The sequence below is a fragment of the Cydia fagiglandana genome, chromosome 11 (genome assembly GCF_963556715.1).
Source record: "Cydia fagiglandana chromosome 11, ilCydFagi1.1, whole genome shotgun sequence".
In the NCBI taxonomy this organism is placed as follows: Eukaryota; Metazoa; Arthropoda; class Insecta; order Lepidoptera; family Tortricidae; genus Cydia; species Cydia fagiglandana.
In genome coordinates, this window is record NC_085942.1 from 3,461,182 (window position 1) to 3,479,443 (window position 18,262).

The 18,262-nt window shown below is 35.4% G+C and overlaps 1 protein-coding gene across 3 annotated transcripts in view; it reads right to left on the reverse strand.

The window, feature by feature from the left end:
• Positions 1–18,262, reverse strand: part of LOC134668766 (E3 ubiquitin-protein ligase znrf2) — a 237,395-nt gene that overhangs the window by 56,143 nt on the left and 162,990 nt on the right. The window contains exon 1 of one of the 3 annotated variants that reach the window (XM_063526224.1): positions 9,521–9,606. The exons of the other annotated variants lie outside the window; for them this stretch is intronic. The gene's annotated coding sequence lies outside the window, so the exon portion shown is untranslated. Of the gene's footprint in view, positions 1–9,520; positions 9,607–18,262 lie in introns of those variants that run through there. 3 annotated transcript variants of the gene reach the window in all.

Here is an 18,262-nt window from a genome sequence, read left to right on the forward strand (position 1 = left end):
TTGGTTTATTTTAATTCACTGCGTTTATAATACAATAGAGCTCGCTTAACACGATAATGTCTCAATTTTTTCCCGTGGGAACTGTACATTTGATTGTCGTTCTGAGATGATTTCCAAAAGCAAACTATTTTATTGTACTCTGTAGTTAACAATGTATTGAATATTGCATGCAAGATCTTGAACCGTCTAAATTGGCTTAATTTTTACTTTACCCGACGTTTCAGCTGATTTGAACAAGCTGTGGTCAGGGTCACCGATGTGGTCAATTGTGATCATTATTGTAAACACCGTGCCGCGAAAATATATTAGACAGACGGACATACAGAGTTACTTTCACACAGATACGATAATATTAATATTAGATGCGACTGAGTTTGAGGTTCGCAAATTTCCAAATTACGCCAGCTTTAAAACAATTTAGAATTACCCTTTTAAACCCTTTTAGACTGAACAAACAACAATTAAGCCTAGTAATCCTGGCTTAATGGGTTAATTCAGATAAAATATGTATAGGACCAGACCAGACTGTTTAATAAGGTACTCTACTCAATTAATATCTAATATATATGCTAATACAGATGTAGTGCATAATTATTTGGTATCGTCTTCCCATTCGCTTTTCGTCAAGTTCTTAAATTAGTCCTATTCTGCTTTCGTCACTCATCCTACATTCGTTACAATCGTCGGTGGCTTTCAATGTAGAATGAGTGACGAAAGCAGAATAGGACTAATTTAAGAACTAGACGAAAAACGAATGTAACGACCCAAGACGATACCAATTATTTTCCATCGTATTTTCACGGAAACGTGAGTTGTTATTTCAGTCAGTCTCGGTACAAAAAGTACTGAGGTTGATGTATTTGTAACAAAGAGATAAAACATGAATTAACTAATTCAGGCTTGTAAAGTTTTATTATTAAAAGGGTAAAAATATCCAAAATGGTGTTTTTCATAAAGCCGACCACTGACTAACAGTCCGCCGGACGATATCGGCCGGTCAGTTGTTCGGAACTGTCAAATTTTTGTTCTAACTGACAGGCCGATATCGTCCGGCGGCCTGTTATGGCTCCTCTACACGATGGGCCAGCGCCGGCCATTCCAAGGGACACAGCCATGCGGTACAATGAGATAGCAATATCACTTGATTCACTTGCTCGCTCTAACGCGCACGTGCGTCCCTTGGAGTGGCCGGCGTTGGCCCATCGTGTAGAGGAGCCCTTAGTCAGTGGTCGGCTTAAACGTCTGTCAAATCTAACACGTCATTGGTATTTGTTAAAAGAAAGAATTGAAAGTACTTTCCGAACACACATATACAACTAAGTACAAACAATAAAATTAACTCTGCGAGCAAAAAGGCTCAACATTGTGCTACAATTCGGAGATAACATATAAACAGAGATGTTCTAAGTTTTATGAATAAAGGGTTATTTGTTTTACAAATTCAAATCCGCAACCCTCCCTCAATTAGGGCAGGAAAGGACACGACAGTCGCGGGCAACCTTTTACGGGAGAGATGAATATCGTGCGATCGACGTAAGCGATGGCGGTCGGGGGCTTGACAGTCTGAGCGATGGATTCTAATGCTGGGGTTTCAGGACATTTATAATGACAAGGAGGCCTATTCCGTCTCCATCTTGTTTTGATACCAACAATACTCTATATCATAAGAAATGTGACTTATCTTCAAGTAAACAATACCCACCAAAAACATAAATGTAAAAAAGGAGAGCCAAGTTCAATACAAAAATTATGCTTGGCTGTGGGGCTCGCCGCAAAAAGAATGGAGATCTAAATGAGTGCCACTGCCAAGTTCTATGCAAAATCCAAATATGTATTTATAGGAACAAAATAACATTATAAACAAGTATTAAACTCTATTTCTTTGCTTTATTGGATACCTACAACAATTGCTGTTATTTAAAAAAATGTGAGATCTTAAAGTAGGTTAGATTTGACTTGGCCAGTTTTCATTATATCAATCATTTTATATATATTGTAATTCTGATAAAACCTGGCCAAGCCAAATCTAACCTACTTTAAGATCTCACATTTTTTTAAATAACAGCAATTGTTGTAGGTATCCAATAAAGCAAAGAAATAGAGTTTAATACTTGTTTATAATGTTATTTTGTTCCTATAAATACATATTTGGATTTTGCATAGAACTTGGCAGTGGCACTCATTTAGATCTCCATTCTTTTTGCGGCGAGCCCCACAGCCAAGCATAATTTTTGTATTGAACTTGGCTCTCCTTTTTTACATTTATGTTTTTGGTGGGATATCAATACTTTTTGTAAAGAAAACTAGGCAGGTATTGAGATTTAATGTTTTTTCTTGTGTTTCCGCTGTATGGTTTTTACTTCTGTTCTTTGTATAATTATGTGGTGCCGCGCGCCGCCGACGACACACCGTTGGCCGGTTGTTTAGAGCGTATTACAAGTTTTTTGTATGGGGACACCACTTATTTTTTGACTAAACTTTATTTTAATATAGCAAATATAATAATACATATATTGGGGTAGTTTCAAATATCTGCTTGTAACGGTTCCAACGCTACAATAAAAAAATATTTTTTTGTATGGGGACCCCCCCTATTTTTTAACTTTTTTTTATTTTTAGATTTTTTCCTACGCTTACACACAATAACCGAGCTGGATTCCAAATTTCATCCTTCTAGGTCATCTGGAAGTAGGTTAGGTTTAGGTACTTATATGTCAATCCCAATAAAAAATGGTTTTTTTTGTATGGGGACCCCGCCTATTTTTAAACTTTATTTTATTTTTAGATTTTTTCCTACGGTTACACACAATAACCGAGCTGGATACCAAATTTCATCCTTCTAGGTCATCTGGAAGTAGGATAGGTTTAGGTACTTATATGTCAGTCCCAATAAAAAGTGGTTTTTTTGTATGGGGACCCCCCCTATTTTTTAACTTTATTTTATTTTTAGATTTTTCCTACGGTTACACACAATAACCAAGCTGGATTCCAAATTTCATCCTTCTAGGTCATCTGGAAGTAGGTTAGGTTTAGGTACTATAAGTCATAAGTCAGTCTTAAAATTTACGACTTTTTGACCTTCATACCTTTATAACCGTTTGAGCTAGCTTCATGAAATTTGGGCTTCTAGATATCCTTATGGATATAATTAAACACACGTAGTTTTATGTGTTTACGTCAAAGATGTTTTGAGTTATAGAAGGGTCAAAAGTGGCACCAAGTGGTTCGTGTAATATTACACTCGGCGCTGGCTAGCCAGTTCCTTTGCTTGAACTTGGCTTGACACGCTGCCGCGTGTCTAGATTAGTTTAGTTTCAGGATAGGAAAGGACACGACAGTCGCGGGCAACCTTTTACGGGAAAGATGAATATTGTGCGATCGACGTAAGCAATGGTGGTCGGGGGCTTGTCAGTCTGAGCGATGGATTCTAATGCTGGGGTTTTAGAACGTTTATAATGACAAGGAGGCCGATTCCGTCTCCATCTTGTTTTGATACCAACAATACTCTATATCATAAGAAATGTGACTTATCTTCACGTAAACAATATTAGTTTAGTGTCAGGATAGGAAAGGACACGACAGTAGCGGGCAACCTTTTACGGGAGAGATGAATATCGTGCGATCGACGTAAGCGATGGCGGTCGGGGGCTTGACAGTCTGAGCGATGGATTCTAATGCCCCAGCATTGCAGAATGCAGTTTTGTTTTTTTTTAAAAATAAAGGAATGTCTCCTTTAAGTAAAATGAGCCAGCTTAAGGATTTAAGGTAGTTTCCCTCCAGGGCCCGACTTATCTTTCCACACTGTATATAGCGCTTGGCGCGCTGTTCAAAATTTGTACAGGGCAAAATGAGAGGCAAACGCTATCAAATGAAATTTTCACTAGGGGTTCTGGCTGGAGTAAATACACAGTTGATGAACTTTTATAGTATCCATGTATATTGTATAGAGTAGCCGTAGTTTACGGTCTGACGTCACGACTACGTTCTACGTCATTACCTAACCTCGCACTTAGCGTGATTGGTTACCGGTGGTTTCCGTAGAGCCTTCTAGCGACATGGAAATTTTCCGTGACCTGTTTTTGAAGAAAATCTTCTTATGGCAGAAAAATACTTGGATTAAACTTATAATTTTGTGCTGTTTTTGTGGATGAAGCTTTTCGCGATTTATTTGCTGTGTCCAGTCATAAATTTTTAAAGGTTTCACGTGTACAGTGAGCTCCAAAAGTGCATACTCACTTCAGGAATGGAACTTATTTGCTTTTGCACCTGGGTGTACCTACAACACGTTTTTTTTTAAATAATACTCTGACTCAGGATTATTCGAATTACTTTAATATGGCGCTCTAGCTCTAGACATAAAACATAGTTAATTATTTATTTAAATACAGGCGGACGCAAACTTAATATAATTATTTATACATGTATATCTATATTGTGTTATATGTGTATTTATATATAGGTTATATGTTTATGTATACATATATGTATATGTGTATTTTATGTAAGTATATGTCTAAGTATATATATGTATAGGTATGTTTATAGTTTATGCGTATTTATACTATTTATTAATATGTACCTAGTACTGTTTTTTTTTTTTCTTTAAGTGCTTATTTGCTCTCGTCGTCCTTTATGTGTATCCAAAATTCTCATAGTGCTATTTGTCCATATTAAATTGTCTTTCACCTGTTAGTATCTGATCCTTTCGCATTTTCTCAAAGGTTAGCTGGAAGAGATCCCTTTTAGGGATAAGTTCGCCTTTGTACATAACATTTTTATTTTTGTTTTGTTTTTGTCCATTTTATGTAAACCTGTTTATGTGCAATAAAGTGACATACATACATACATACATACATACATATATCCGAATTTCATGAAACGATTGATAATTTTGATTGTCTCATTCATATTTGTTTCCATTGAATGTATCAACTTCTCTCGCAAATACGATACGTTTTGAATACGTAAAATTACTTTTAACATGAAATGTAATAAATAACCAAATTGTTCCGCTGACGGTACATAGATATCGATAAAATAACGAAATTTATACATCAACAGTCAATATTTGTCTACACAATTTATTTTAATTCCATTTTGTTGATTTCTTTGGAGTAAAATTGTTCAAAGAGAAAAAATGCTTCAAACAATACCGTGATAAGCCGTACAAAAATGTATTTTGTAATAGAAATATTTCTTCTATAGATTTAATTAAAATAGGACATATTAAATATCGGGAGGGTAATGTAATGAAGATATTATTCACTAAAATATAAGTACATATATAATGTGTGAGAGATGATATGAAACAAACGCAAGTAAGTATACTATAAATGATGATATGACGGGCGACAGATAGGTATGGAAGTAGGGTTACCAGATACAAATTTATAATTTCCTGACAAAATTCCTAATTTTCGATTATTTTTTAGTTAAGTTTAGTCCGATTAAACAAGAATTTACCTACCTACCTACTATGTATTGTTATCATTGCCTTTGCAATTACTAAAACATCTATGTATGTATGCTTGAGCAAAGATTTATTAATTAATAATAACAAAGTTATTGATAAGTTAAGTGGATCTCTTTTATTATTTTTTTACAATGCTTTTGGATTAATTTAAGTAAATAAAAAGGTACTTTATAAAAAATACTATCAATTAAAAAAAATCCTGACATTTTCGTGGTCCGTCCCCATTCTCTGGGAACCCTATGTGGAAGAGACAGACATGCTGCGCCGGCCCCAAATGAATGGGACAAGGGCAAGCGAATGATGATGATAAGTACGAGTATATTTCCAATACATTGAGTATATATTATTACTTCGTAAAGACCGTGCTTCCGAGCATGGAGAAAACTCAAATTATACGCATTCAAGATCAAAGGAAGGTATTAAAATGATTTCCAGCTTGGGGGCTATTCATAAATTACGTCATTTCAAATTAGAGGGTGGGGTCTGGACATCGGATGATGGTAGCATGACGTAGGAGGAAACGGGGTGATTTGAAGCATGATTTTTGGATGATTTTGGGGGGGGTCCAAAATCGTCAAAAATCGATGACGTAATTTATGGACAGCCCCTTGCTCCGAATTAATTCCTCAAAACAGTCAAAACGCTTGGATCTTAATTCGACTGGCCTGTGTCAGTGTACGTTCGTTTCATAACTACACTGAGAGAAAAGTACAACAAAAACACACCTAGAATTACAAAAATAAACTTAATCCCGGGACAAGGAGAGTTAACTAATAGGAACAAATTAACTTTTGCAATTTCTATTAGTTCTTGCAATTTCTATTATCTGTTTGTTGAAATTATATTTGGGATTACTGAGCTGTTTGTAGAAATAAATAAACTTGACAGAAATAGTGAAACGTCCATACTGACTTCACATTCACATACACCTTTGAATTTCTTCGCAGATGTGTGCAGGTTTCCACGCGATGTTTTCCTTCACCGAAAAGCTAGTGGTAAATATCAAATTATATTTCATATACATAAGTTCCGAAAAACTCATTGGTACGAGCCAGGATTTGAACCCGCGTCCTCCGGATTGAAAGTCGGGCGTCCACTCGGCCTCCACCGCTCGCTTGGCTTGGCTTGAAAAATACATGAAATAAAATCCTCTGCAATGAACGACAAAGCAGGAACGCGTATAAAATCGCGTCGCGTCGGCCATGTCACCGGATGCGATCTCGCGGCGGACGCTCCACCGGAACCGGAAATAGACACAACACCTGCCGGCGGACTTACAGCTAGGTAATGTACGCGGGGTACGGAAAGCACATCTATTATTGGCCGACCCTATGCAAACCCCGTTATCAAAGTTGCAATTTATTTAAAATCATAGAAAATTGTTACAATTTTGGAACTAATCAAATTTTTAAACATGCATAATGCATGCAGAATTGCAGACGTCTGTGAGCGATATTCCAAATTTCATATCAAAGGAAAAAATTGAAAAATTTACGCTTCCGGCAGGACTTGAATTTACGAAATATTTTTTCTCATTAAATACTTTTTTATATTTAAAATATTAAATTTATTAACCAGCATCTGAAGATTAGGCGGGCGCGGCTTCCGGCCTCCGCCTCCAGTGGACTTGTGCCCTGTTTATCAAAAGTTTGTTACTTGTAATACAAGTGGAAGTCCCTTTCTAACAAAAGATGTCAAAAAGGGACTTCCACTTGTATTACCTACAAGTTACAAGCTTTTGATTATTTAACAGGGCATTGGTCACGTTTTCTTTAGTGACTTTCTTAAAGACATTTGATCTTCTATTTGATTCTTATATTCTATTTGAGTTTATAATAGAAAATTGTTGTTTTATAATTCATTACCTATCAGAAAGTAAAGTAGAGTATAAATTCTATAAATAATAACCTGTGTTCATATTCCAAGTCGTCACCTTTCAATTACGTTTATCAAATTACATTTCCAACAATGTAATATCATCTACATGAAATATTCCTGTAACTTTCCCACTTCAAAAACAATTCCACTATCACTTAATATTTTATTGCCTAACTCTGAAGATAGGTCTCATATAAATTAAGTTGGGTGTTCTCGAGGAGTTCGCTTACTAACATTTAAAGTGCTTCGGAAGTATCGTTGGTGTATGATTTAATAACTGCGGAACAAGCTAATAATAAGAACCTATAATTATAGGTTATAGGTTCTTACATTACAGCAGATCATTCAGCAATCAGATCTATTAAAATCGTATTATGTGCAGTAGGTAAATACCTAATTACCTATATCGGAACTTATGTACGAAATATCATTTGATATTTACCAGTTGCTTTTCGATGAAGGAAAACATCGTGAGAAAACCGGGCTAATCCCAATACGGCCTAGTAACCTAGTTTCTCCTTTGGGTTGTAAGTTGTAAGGTCAGATAGCAGTCGCTTTCGTGAAAATTTGTGCCTAATACATCAAATCATGGGATTAGTTGTCAAGCGGACCTCAGGCTCCTATGAGCAGCGGCAAAATGCCGGGATAACGCGAGGAAGAAGAGACGAGGTACCTACATAATAGGGACTCCTAAAATTTAAGCGAGGCGAGGCCCGAGAATTTTAAGACATATATCGTTGTATCGTTAGACACAATATTTTTTCAAAACAGCATCAAACAATTAAAATGATAAAATAAACACAAAATTAATACCTATACAAGAGTAAATCAATTTGGTTTTTAGATCTTCGCCTAGAAGTTAGCGGCGTTCTTTGTCATAATAATTGCCCGATGCATACTTCCTACAAAAAACAATACCGAAGCGATCCCATAAGTGTTCCGTGAACAAAGTTTTGTACGGAACACTAAAAACTACCAAACATATTACAAACCCATCTTTATTATCTGACGACGACGGTTCAAATTCAAATAAAACTCGATTGATAGCAAAAGCTTTATAGTAGCATGTCACATCAAATAGATTGACAGATTCGTTCCCCGGCATGCATTTTGCTAGGACAGAGGCACTGCACGCTTGCCGTGTGTTTCCCGGCATCTAATCGATATTATCACTGGTTCGGAAAGGTGAATTATCATATTCATGTGTGGGTGAGTTCATAACGGTCGATATAACTATTAGTAGGTATATATAAGTTTCATGTTATATTGAGTAAGTTCGAGGCTTATCAAAAGTTTTCATCATTGAGGAGTAGTAACTATACTCGTATAGGGGCTATTCATAAAGTACGTCATTTCAAATGTCTGGACATCGGATGATGGTAGCATGACGTAGGAGGAAACGGGGTCATTCGAAGCATGATTTTTGGATGATTTTTAGGGAGAAACGTCAAAAATAGATGACGTAATTTATGAACAGCCCCCATAGAGTAATACGTACTGTACGACTATGGCCCACAAGTACAACACATAGGTAATTAATTAAGTATCAATACCAATATTATTTTTGGCGTTGTCCGAGTTTTTTCTTGCTCTAATGATTTTTTGCTTCAGAACTGCGATCTAAAATAATATTTACACCTGAACGAAGACATTCGAGTTCGTTTTGGACCATAGTTGGGAGCCTTTGGACTATACGAGTTGGGTGGTTTATTTAATATGTACCTACTTATTATCATCGAGTATGATCTGACTTGACAGTCTATGCAGTCAGTATTTACACATCGTTGAGCAACTTAACTTGAGACCACTTAAGAAAAAAAAAAGACATATTTTAAAGACAGCTCCATTCATATTCCAAAATTAGATTTGTACTTATGTGAAATCAGTCAAAAAATTAAAACTTTTCCTCCCTAAAATCATGTTGCTGCACCAATTTTCCTAATACGTATAAAAAATACAAAACTGTCGTCATCATTTAACTTGAGACCACTTAAGAAGATATTTGTAAGAAGCTCCATTCACATTCCAAAATTTTATTGAATTCGTGTCTGAATTGAAATTAGTTTGAAAATTTAACAATTTCCAAATAGCATGTTGCTTCACCGATTTTCTTTGATGTACAAAAAATCTATAGATACAAAACTGTCGCCATCATTAACACAAGCATACCTTATTACAATGTCCTAGTGTAAAAGTCGATTAAAAAATACGTAAAAACTAAGCTAAATGAACACAGCGCGCGCCCGGGCGACACGGGCGCTCCCCGGCGGGCCAGTCGGCTACTGAGGAGAGGACTAAAGGGGGGTTGATAGAGGGGGGGGGGGGATGAATACAAACTAATTGACAAACAAAACTATTCGTATCACGGATTTTTGTCCTTTGAGAATGTATGAAAGTGGAGTTATTTGCGAGTAGCGTGTAATTTCGCTAGGTTCTTTCATTACGTTGCTTAGAGTGGTATTCAACCTGTTCAATTTATTTGTCCAATGCGTATTGCTTCTCACATTTTGCTTAATGAGAGAGTGAGACGAAATGATATTGGACAAAGAAATTGAACAGATGGAATACCACCCTTAGACTTAGAGATGTGGAAATAGCCAGATGTTATACAGGAAGGAACATTTTGGGGATGCTTTATGTCCATTTAAGGAAAGGAGGTTCAAGGTGTAATAAAATACGATGCTAGAGTTTTGACAAACAAGAATAAAATACACAGGTACCTATAGTTCGTTTTTTTTAGCATTAGAAAGAGCTTCGCAGAAGTAAGCTTGTGGTTCCAAATACGGCACTTTTAGCGGTAATAATTCGAAGTAAATTATATGTATTGACCATGCTACATTTGATAATTCAATAATTATTAAGAATTAACGAGCCTGATAAAAATTGTACGCTTGCTTCTGTGGAGTTCTTTCTAATGCTAAAAAAAACGAACTATAAAATATGTAGGTACATAGCTACCTACCTATTCATAAGTTAGTTAATTTATTTTTATTGGTTGCTCGAATTGGTTACATTCAATCGTTTCTAATGTAGGTACCTAGATTTAACTTAAACAACGCTTATTTAAAACTTTGTAATAAAACTATAGACCACAGGGAGGGTGATATTAAAACAAACCAGACGTTGCGTTGTTAGTGTTTGAAACAACCATTTGAAGGTTTTGGAAGCTGTGGGATTCAGTTTCAACATCAAAGTGTTAGCGTAACTACCGGCTCGATTCTGAAAATGTATTAGATCCCTACTAGACCTCAACAAGTTACGATATGGATAATTTAAAGATATTTGTAAGATAGATAGATATGTCAAATTCAGGGCTGCCAGTACATAAATCTTGATTATGCGATCCTGTGGCCGCAATTATACGAAATTCGATTGCATTATACGAGTACAAAAAAAAACTATAATTTTAAATCGATTTTTTAATAACTGGTGAATTTCGGTTTTTGCGGTAAGCCCCCAAATTGCGGGGATATTTCTCTTTTACTCCAATGACAGCGTAATAATAGTGACAGAGAAAGATGCCCGCAATTTGCGCACTTGGTTTTTCGCGGTTATAGCCCGCGTTGACGTGTATTTAAGTAGTTGCCGTTCCATTAAATCGTATAACAGTAACAGTAATCGTGTAACAGTAGTTTTTTTTTTGCTTTTTTTTTGTTTCTTTTTTTGCATTATGGTACGGAACCCTTCGTGCGCGAGTCCGACTCGCACTTGCCCGGTTTTTTGAAGCATTGACAGTAGTTTAACATCGGTGTTTTTTTTTGTATCCAATTATACCGATTGACCAACTATACCACATGTATACGAAAATAATTTCATTATACGAATTTCGTAGCCTATTATACGATCTGGCAGCCCTGGTCAAATTTGACCTTTCCGCGATTCTGGAGGTCCTCTTGAACGATTTCGACAAGTTATGACTTAGATATCCAAGTCACATCTAGTCGATATCTAATGTAAATCTAGTTTATCTCTATATCGTCTCTAGATCTTGTGATTATCTCGTTTCCCGAATACGCGTGTACGTACTTTTTGTAAAAAAAAATATACAGTTCCATAACTTTTATATCCATACGATTTCATACCTTTAGTATTGATATGATATACATATAATATCAATACTAAAGGTTACAAACTACTGTAATATTGCTTGTAAATAAATTACCCATTTTCCAAAGTTACATTCTACTTACCAATCTCTTAGGTTTCGAATTTAGCGGCAGATTTTGTAAAGTTTATTTTTTTCTTACCTGTAACAAAAAATATGGGGTTATGATACAATTGATACAATAAATACATTAAATTAGCCTTACAGTTAGACATATGTAAGAAATGGGTAGAGGATATACCTCGTTTTTTGCATTAGAAAAAACTAACTACATGATCTTGACGTGTCTTTTTATTGAAAAAAAAATACTTAAAATACGTGAGTGACTTGTTTTAATAAATTTAATATTTCCATGAAATTTCCGCAACTTTCGCAAATTTGCGCAAACATTCCGCTCTCTTCTTTCCCATTCCGCTTCTCACTGCCCCATTTGAATACATCCTGTATATTTTCCACATGTTCCGAACATAATATCTCGCTAATCCGTCACCATGACGACATATATCTTCCACATATTCTTATCCACTTTTTCTTTAGAGCGATCCGTATAATGAAAGAATATGTAGTTACAGAAAACTTGATATCTGTAATAAAACTCATACGAATAGGTAAAAATAAAAAGCTTAGCTTTCCTCACTCCGCGATTTCGTTGTCGCTATAAGTACATGCGGCACACACCAATTTTGGTGTCTAGCCATATAATGGTAACATTCCATTTCTAACCGCAGCTGCACTACCGGTACTGAACGCGTCGCTGTCATTGTCAATTTCCATAGTAAAATGAACAGTAATGCAGCTGTCGATGGAAATGGACTGTCACCTTAATAGTAGGTAGTTGTATTTGTGTATAACATCTCATTAAATAAATTACTTGTCGTGAGGTACTCATAAATGTAAAAGGTTTTCGCAAATTAAGTAAGTACCTACCGATACTTTTCGGGCAAGCGGGAAAGGTCGCTCATTAAGAGCATGACTTTTAAGTTTAGCTACAAAAAAGCTGTATTTATAACATGTTATAAATATTTCATCACGATTAATTGTACTTATTGTTTGGTATTGTAACTTAGTTTAAATAATTTTTATTTTCATTATTAAAACAATTAAAAAAAACATATTTTAAACCCATTCAAAGCGTAGGCTTATTAGTTATTACAATAGAACTACAAACTACTTTTATTACATTGTTTTAATGTAATAAATTTTTGGAATAGAACTACAATCGGAATATGCCTCAAGCTCTAAGCGCCACCTTTTAAAGGTTTTCACCACACCAGCTCGGAAAGGCTTACTTTGCACTTCAAAAACTTATAGTTAAGTTGCATTTTATTCACATGTGAGGCAAAGTATCAAATGCAAATTTTGAGTAGTTTTCTTATTTATGTTTGCTGGTAGAATTGACTTTTAAATGATTATTTTGGGTGATAAATATTTAATAACATTCATTTGGATTTGATTTGGTTTGATTTTGTTTGATATTTTACATTTAATATTTGCTTCGGGTTGGCGTGGTGAAAAATTTTGTGTTTTACTCGGGGGCAAATTTTGTTTAACCCTCGTGCTTTGAAACCCTCGTAACGCTTTAGATTCCATTTTTCGAACCACTCGCTACGATCGTGGTTCAATTTTGGATTCTTTCGCTTGCTCTGGTATCAATATTAGCACGAGCGGTTATACAACAACTTTGCCTCCTTGTAAAACAAATAACTAATACTAAGCTGCACTTTTCGTAGCGCTACGACCGGCGCAGTGCGTAGCAACCAACCGACAACCATGTAGAGAAAATTATTCGTAGCACTTTCGTTTCTTGCAGCAAAGCCTCGCTAATCCGGACCCTCTCTAATACGGTGACCCTTTTAAACCGGATGATGATTTACAAAATGAACTGCGAAAATTTTAAGCTATACGGCCCGATTCGAACTTTAAGATACGTCAGTTAATAGATCTAGAAACGATATGGATTAGATATGTAAGTGTCAAATGTGACGTTTCTTCAAACAAAAACGTCAGGGTAGTGAGACTGCGATATCGTCGTCATATGGTATCCAGGACGTAGAATAAGGAGTCTGGCGAGAGGCGCCACTTACAGCGATTAGCGAGCGAACAATAACAATATTTCGCGGAATAAGTTGTGCCAGGCGGGGCCGTAAAGTGCAGCCGTCCGAAATGCTCCGCAGTTACGATGTAACGAGTCTGGTGGGGTGTGGTCCCACTGACAGCGAGTCACTACTCGCCACATTACATTTACTTACACAACCACTTCACTAAGTGGTTACAAAAATGTATGTAATGTAATATATAACACTAACCTCCCAGAAGTATTTGTTTTATTTTTGAATTAAACCCTTATTAGTTACTGAATAAATTTTCAAAATAGATTGTGGAATATGTACGAAAAATTGTACGCGGGGCCTTAGGAGGTTAAGAGATGAAATATGTACCTGGTCATATTCCTTTCCTGCAATTGCAACAAGTAATCGAAAGTCTATGTACTATTGGAAGAAAAAAGTAAGGAAGAAACTGACATTTGGTTTTCTATTTTGTAACCGCTTATGATTGAACGTAGATAAATATGGGAAGTAGCTTTAAGAAGAACTAAATTTATTTAATTAGAATTGAAATAAACTTCTTTGGTGTAGTATATTTATAACTACTAAAGTCTTAATAAGTGATTAGATTAATCACGCAGGTGACAAATAAATAGCGTAGACGAAGTCCAAAAGACTTAGGGCGGGTTGCACCATGCCCATTTGATGTGCTGATCATGGCTAAAGATGGCGCTAACGAACGCTAACTGCATATTTGGGTTGCACCACGCCTAACGTCTGTTAAAAAGTTACGCTGCCCTTAACCGGTCGTAGACCACTGGTTAACGATTTTACCGTTTGATAAAAATGGCGGCACTTTATTGAACTTGTCCGTATTTCATGAATTTATATTTGATTTTTCAATAATTTTAGGAAATATGTTATTTAAATTATTAAAAACATGTTAATAACAATAAAATGTGGAGTTTCTAAACGCAAAACGTGTGACAGTTGACATGAATGGCTCTAAAGTCATTATAGTTGGGAGACGATCCGTCTTTCATAAATACATTATTTTATTTATAGTTTAAAAGAAATGTGCGTGTTTTAAGTCTAAATCGTGAACAGAATGAGCTTAAGTTGAAGATAAGACTATATTGATGCTATCACAGCTTAACAAATAAAACGCAACGGCATGTAATGAACGCTAAGTACTTGTCGGCAGACTGGGCATTAAAATGAATTTAAAATGCCCTCTGTTTATTGGAATCAAGATAAAAGTGATAAATCCTGTGGAAATATTGGTGAACTATTAACTATGATTCTCAAAAACTGTGAGATGGCAACTATATTGGAGCATGATGGTTCCAAAGTTAACCTGTGAAAAAATCGGAACCCGCAACAAAAACAGAAGTGAAATATATTTAGAACTATAAACGTAAATAAAAAAAAGATGCGAAATATTGAAATCTAGTATTTTAGTGTGAAGAAAATGTATTGGAGCAACTACAGACTAGTTCGGCCGAATAGGTTAGGTACCTATAAGTTAGAAAAATGTGTGATGCAAAAATGATTATACTGTTTCAGTTATTACCTACTTATTTGTGTTTTATTTGTTTTTACAACATATATTATTCACAAGCCTATGAAACAATAACAATGCTCTCTGCAAGTACTTCATTAGAAATCATTTTATTTCCGAAGCTATATAGGTATCTGAATACATGAAACAAATTTTAAAACAACTTGTTTCATACTATGACTTTACCCAATATTTATTATTACTACCTAATAAATCATTTAATTACAAAAGCAAAGTGATTTTGATCATGTGTGCTTCTTTTAGATGAAAGATATCTACAGTGTACAATGGTTGTAGTCTATTGCAAAATATACCAGAGCGCTAAGATCTTACAATAGCTACATAGTCATGATTTTATTATTTTATTTCTAAGAATAACAAGTAACGGTTAGGTAGATGATGTAGCAATTAAGCTCCACAAAACTATATAGTTTGACTGCGGAAGTTCAGAGGCAGGTATCAGTCTTATTTCTTATCTTAACACTTTCGCAACCGGCCAAAAAACGGCGCACTACCCCAGAAACCGGTCGTCTACATCTGCGTACAAAAGAACCCGCTGGGCGGGTTGTCCGGCATCTGAGCTAACATTACGAGTGCCTACCAGGCGGGTTCTCGGTAGTCAAAGTGTTAAATTATTCTAGAAACATGGAATATACTCACATGAGATAAGTTGAGTAGGTTGTTAGGTTTGACCTAGGCAAACAACTTCTCTATCTACACACTACAAGCATGTCTACTTACTTACAAATTAAATAGAATATGACTTACCTGCATGTATGACTTTTGTAAGTTACATATAAATCAAATGAATATAATACACTGTAACAAATGTACTACATCAAATAAAGGTTTACCGCAAACAATGTATTGCAGTGGTGCCTCGGTCTCTGACGGTCCAAGCATTTGTAACATGTTTAATGATCATTTTCAATCAGTATTCGAAATCCCTAATATACCACCTTTGGACGTTGACTGCTTAGAACCTTCTTTAAATCCAGTCTTTAACATTAGTTCTATTAATTTATCAAACGACTTAGTTTTAAAATATTTAAAATCAGTCGATGTAAACAAGGGAGCTGGACCCGATAAAATACACCCATTATTAATAAGGAAATGTGCTAATACATTAGTGGTTCCCCTTACAAGAATTTTCATGCAATCAATTAATGAGGGGTGCTTTCCACAAATCTGGAAAAGGGCGTGGATTACACCTATCCCCAAAGGTAACATAAGTCAACATATAGAAAAATATAGACCTATTTCCAAATTGTGCCAGTTTGGCAAAATATTGGAAAAAAATGTTACTGACCAGCTCTCCCATGCCGTACGCCGTCATATCAACCCAGACCAGCACGGTTTCTATAAGGGTCGTAGCGTTGAAAGCAATCTCTTATCATTTACCGAGGTAATTCGTCATGCCATGGATAATAAATATCAAGTTGATGCTGTATATACAGACTTTGCAAAAGCATTCGATAAAATCTCTCATAATACGCTTTTGTTAAAAATATGGAACTTGGGTATACACGGTGATCTTTTTCGGTGGATTAAGTCTTACGTAGAAAATAGGACACAAGCTGTAGTATTAGGAGGCTTTACATCAGCGTTCAAACAAGCCACGTCAGGCGTCCCCCAGGGATCCCATCTGGGACCTCTGTTATTTGTATTATACATTAACGACATAACGGAGTGTTTATCTAACTCAAAAGCTCTTCTCTATGCCGATGACACCAAAATATTCCGAGTTATTAAGACCCCTGCCGACTGTTCTATGCTGCAAGAGGATTTACTCAGATTTGAGGATTACTGCGCTGGAAGTAGTTTGTTTTTAAATAATATCAAATGCTCCGTTATCACATTTGCACGTAAAAAAAATCCTATATTATACAATTATAAATTATGTGGCAGTACTCTAACGCGTCAGAACAGTATACGTGATTTGGGTGTATTAATTGACACTAAGCTAACCTTCATTCCTCATATCGACAACATTTTAAATAAGGCTTATAAGCAATTAGGGTTTATTCTCCGTATTGCTAAACCTTTTCGTAGACCGTTAACCTACAAGATACTTTATAATAGCTTCGTCAGAAGCCGCCTGGAATTCGCTTCGGTTGTATGGAATCCCTACTACGACGTACATAAAAAGAGAATAGAAAGGGTACAAAAGATATTAATTAAAGCTCTTGAATTCCGAATAAGGGGTAACTACGAAAATTACGCCTCCTCAATCTCAAGACACAGGCTTCAACCTCTGTCATTAAGGCGCTCTTGTAATGATCTAGTATTTTTATTTAAAGTAATTAATAATCTTATAGATGCTCCTGAACTTCTCCATAATATTGGTTTTCGAGTGCCTCGTAGAACAGAACGTGGTTGTCGGAACAAAATGCTGTTCAGTGTTGGAATATGTCGAACTAAATACGCACAACAATCATACATTAAACGCGCATGCAGGTTGTATAATGAAAAGTGTATGAATGCGGATATATTTGGCAGTTCGTTAGGGTTATTTAAGAAGAAGATTTATTCTTTATTAAATACCTTAGTGTGAAAGTTAGGTTAAGTTATTTATGTACATTATGTGTTCTTTGTTGTTTTTTTATAGTTGTTTATAGTTGTTATACTTAGATAGCATTTCATAGTATTAAGTTTATTACAAAATATGTTTTACATATAGGGAACTATAGGTCTACACTATATGAAATTCTAGCTGTTAGCTTACTTACCTACATGTTTTATAAGACTGTTTGTTTCTAAAAAAAAAAAAAAATTCCAGGCTATGTTGATATAGGTACTACAGTCAAGTGTAAGAATATGGGTGTCTCTGTAGGTAAGTACATCAGGTAGGTCACTGTAGGTGTCTTGCTTAGTAATGTTCCAAAGTTCTTGATTTGCTAATAGTAGAGCTATAGGGACATATTTTTGGGTGGGATGTATGCACCAATATTTTTCACTTGGCTATACAATTCCCTAAATTTAAACACAAAATACCTAACCTACCTCAATAGCTCTTAAGCTCTGAGTTCAGTCACAAGAAAAGCCCCTTTATGTTATACATATTTATTTTATTTAGTTTATCATCCTCGTGTCAGAAACTTTGCTATAGGCCATGCATGTTTACATATATTATTTATCTACACCTCAAGAAAAAAGATATTTATAGTTGGAAATAAGCAATTCATGTTACCAGTATGACT